Here is a 4,391-nt window from a genome sequence, read left to right on the forward strand (position 1 = left end):
AACTATTTGAATACTTTGGATGCTACCTACTATATGACGCTGACTGTACTTATATAACAATTAACAAATCAGACTGGTAGCCACACTCTAATGGCTAATCTAGGATTAAAACTTTTTAGTGGCTGGCCATCTTTGTCAAAATATTGAGCCTCAAACCACATCAAATATTTAAGTATATTGCCATTGCCCGCCAGCATTGAACAAATTGGTTATTGGTGGGTAGACAAAATAAAGTCACTATCATGTTAAACATTGAATTTATTAATTGTATTTTATTATTTTTAAGAGAATCTTCATAGCATGTGTCTGTCCGTCGATACAGGAATCAATCTCAACCATCTTCCACTCAAAATATTTTACTTGTGGTACAGAGATGCATTGACTATTTCATCTTCACTCTCTTGTTGCATACATTGCTACTTCTAGTGGCTAGAGGCTGGGTCCTGAAATCAGAAACATATTTGTTATATATAAAATGTAATATCACACTAAAGTTAATACACAGTCACAATAAGGTGTCGCTGCGGGGCAAGCGTGGCTGGCCTTCACATTGGAGTCTGTTTGCAAATTGATTACATACATTTGCTTAATTTCACTTGCATTAAGTGGCAAACACTAACCATTATATATTTAGACCAAGAAAAGTCTGCAGCGATTTTGATAGCCCACGCAGTGCATGTGTTATTTAAAATAACACTAAATACTTTGGAATCTTTCGCTAATCAATATTAGCATGGGGGGTTAAAATAAAACTTGACAATAGTTATTCGTTTTACAAGGGGGCAAAGCAGTTGTTTAACCGCTCATGCTAATGTTGTTTCCTGAGCAAGCAGAAGATTTGAACTATGAGAGTAGCGAGTGGTTCGAGAAGTAGAATCTTGAGCGTTGTGAGAATTCAAGGCACGAGGGTTAAACAAACATTGCCACCTAATGAAACACAAAATATATCACCACGCCAACGCAGGGAAAATACCAACTACAAAATACCAAAAAAATCAAATCCACATGAACATTATAAAGAATTTATAATTCAAAATCATCATTTAAAAGTAAATTCTACCAGCTAACATAAGGAAACTGAAAAGTTAGATCGGATTACTTTGCCCCACATGTGGGAAAAATGCAATTTTCTCATTAGTATTTGAACAATCAAGAGGGCCTTTACCAGTTGGTGTGGTGATAAATTATTTAATTAACCTTTGTATTCAAAACAAACTTACCTGAAGTGGCAAACAGTAGACACTGTCAGATTAATATGTAGATTTTAGGATTAGTAGTGTTCCGTTACTACATCGGCAATTCACGTCATCATCACAGGTCTTTCCGTCTATTGTAGACGATTTAATTCATTGCTGTTTAGACAACGGGTTTGGTGACTGTGGAGGCCGATGCGTGAGCGGCACGACCTCCCACATTTTGGGCAGAGAAAGCTCATGCCACCTGAGGTTCCAGTCCTTTCTTTCTGCGACACCTTCTGCTATCTGCTATCTTAAACCAGGCTTGGTCGCATAATCTTCTCCCCTCCACTACACGCTTGCGCCATCCATCACGGTCTTCACCTAAGGCTTCCCAGGTATGGTGGTCGATTTCAAATGCAGACATGTCTCGCTTAGCACAGTCTTTAAAGCGCCGCATCGGTCTTCCAACGTTCCTTTTAGCATACCTACGTAACTGCACCAAGCAAGACACGTCTAGGTATTATATTTACGTACTTGTACTATATTTCAAATGAAGCTATAATATAAAATTAAAAAGTTTGTATAAACAGAAACAAAGCAAAGCCATCAAACGCGATGCCGGTTCGTGACGACTTTGTGTGTGTGACAGTTTATTTTTAGTGTTGCCGTTGAAAATTCTTTCTTGTCCCTAAATAGAGCTTTTATGATTTATTATTATACAATATTATTAGTTCAAATAAAATATGATATTCCAAAAGACTACAAATAATATTACATAGTACTTACATTCCAAAATAATGAAATGCCTCAGTGTCCATTTCTGCTTTTTTAAGGAACAGGCGTATAACATTACCCTGAAGTATTGGACTAATTTTAAAATAGCAATAATCAGTACTTTATGCCGTTTTTGACGTTTCTGTGCACGCTGTTGTCTGTCTATACTTAAAGGTCACATAATTAGTGATACAAACACCTGCCTGGTCGATATAAGCAAAATTAGATATATTTATTACCTATTCTAATTACAACAGAAAAAGTTTATAAAAACAAAACTTAAATGCTTTTGTAATAATTTCCGGTTTGATAGGTACGGGTTTTGCCATGGTAGAAGTTGAAAAGGAACGTTATGAAAACATATATTTGTATGTATAGGTACTAAATACAATGGTACAAATCTGTTGCTTAAAAATAAAAGCAAGACGCGACGTTGCCAAACTGCTGCGAAGCGAAAGTTTGACTCGACAACGTCGCATCCTATTGTTACAATAGGGTATTTTCGAACTAGTCAAATCAGTTACTTTTTTATAGTTATTGCAATGCAACTTGTATCGTAAATTTTTAGAAGGCACGATAAGAGTGAATTGAGCATGTATTGAGGTATTTTATCCCATTAGGATCGAAAGAGCTCGTGAATTTGAGTAGAAATAAGACAAAAGTGGCAAAAAAGGTTACAATATAAAAAACCGGGCAAGTGCGAGTCGGACTCGCGCACGAAGGGTTCCGTACCATAATTCAAAAAACGGCAAAAAAAAACGGTCACCCATCCAAGTACTGACCCTGCCCGACGTTGCTTAAAGCACGGTCAAAAAGCACGTTTGTTGTATGGGAGCCCCACTTAAATCTTTATTTTATTCTGTTTTTAGTATTTGTTGTTATAGCGGCACCAGAAATACATCATCTGTGATAATTTCAACTGTCTAGCTATCACGGTTCGTGAGATACAGCCTGGTGACAGACAGACGGACGGACAGCGGAGTCTTAGTAATAGGGTCCCGTTTTACCCTTTGGGTACGGAACCCTAAAAATGGCAAAAATAGTAGTTTTCGATATAAATGCGAGAAGTATGTCATTTTGCACGAGTAGGTACCGAGGTTTCTTGACCCGAGCCAAGAGGCGAGGGCCAAGACTCGGGACGAGTGAAACAAAATGACACCTCCGCACGTGTGTCGAACAATGTTTTTTAATACAATTGCGGAAAATGTTCATAGGCAGCAATGTATAATGCTTTCGATTTTTCCGTAATACCGGGTGTGGCCTGTAATATGAGCAAAATATTAAACAGTATGCTGTACTCTTCATACTGACCAACATTTGTTCAGCGACTTTTAAAAATAACTTGGGGTTTGATTTTTAATACACTTTAAAGTTTATTCTAAGACGCAATGTATTGCGAATTTTGTTATGTTTAAGGCGTGACAAGCAACATCAATCACAATGATATGGCGTGGCGATGGCGTCCATTGAAGATAATATTTATTTTTTATGAAAAATAGGGAGTCTAAATACTTCATAATTTTTAAAAGTTGTTGAACAAAAGTGTCACCGTTTGAGGAGTACAATCTATGTTTTAATTATTTGCTCATGTTACAGGCCACACCCGGTATACTGTCACTTGCAACGGATGCCTTTGCTTTGACATCTGGTGGCGTTAAATTAACTCCAAAATCGTCTGAATCACTCATTTTTAGGGTTCCGTACCCAAAGGGTAAAACGGGACCCTATTACTAAGACTTCGCTGTCCGTCCGTCCGTCCGTCCGTCCGTCTGTCACCAGGCTGTATCTCACGAACCGTGATAGCTAGACAGTTGAAATTTTCACAGATGATGTATTTCTGTTGCCGCTATAACAACAAATACTAAAAACAGAATAAAATAAAGATTTAAATGGGGCTCCCATACAACAAACGTGTTTTTTGACCAAAGTTAAGCAACGTCGGGAGTGGTCAGTATTTGGATGGGTGACGTTTTTTTTTTTGCTTTTTTTTGTTTTTTTTTTGCATTATTGTACGGAACCCTTCGTGCGCGAGTCCGACTCGCACTTGCCCGGTTTTATTTAATAACTTATGCTTTCGTGGCAAAAAGGCGGAAGGGAATAAAAAAGTTTTACTTTAAATTGCCATTTTTTTCAATGTGGATTCTGTTGTCACTGTTGTAAGCATATGCCAATTGAAGAAAAATTGTATTATTAATTCAGAACATATAATTATGTAAAAAAACAATATTGATATATATCTAATTAATTACATTTATACGTTCATTTATATTTTTTTTTTTTTTTTTTTTTTTTTTTTATATTAAGTACAGTGTACGAACGACAGCTTCATTCAATCGCGCGTTGTTCAAGTAAGTAATACTATTGGGTCTCGAATAATACTCCTTTATGCCCAATCGCGCGTTGTTCAGGTGGGTCATTAATAAGCGGGTCTCGCATAAT

General features: G+C 36.9%; 1 long non-coding RNA gene across 1 annotated transcript; it reads right to left on the reverse strand.

Annotated features, from left to right (window-relative positions):
* Positions 1-240: 240 nt before the first annotated feature.
* Positions 241-1,331, reverse strand: LOC134805480 (uncharacterized). Its single transcript, XR_010146296.1, has 2 exons — positions 1,221-1,331; positions 241-443 (listed from the first exon to the last, which is right to left on the reverse strand). It is a non-coding gene; the product is annotated as an uncharacterized LOC134805480 (long non-coding RNA).
* Positions 1,332-4,391: the final 3,060 nt, after the last annotated feature.

This window comes from Cydia splendana, unplaced genomic scaffold (genome assembly GCF_910591565.1).
Source record: "Cydia splendana unplaced genomic scaffold, ilCydSple1.2 scaffold_119_ctg1, whole genome shotgun sequence".
In the NCBI taxonomy this organism is placed as follows: domain Eukaryota; kingdom Metazoa; phylum Arthropoda; class Insecta; order Lepidoptera; family Tortricidae; genus Cydia; species Cydia splendana.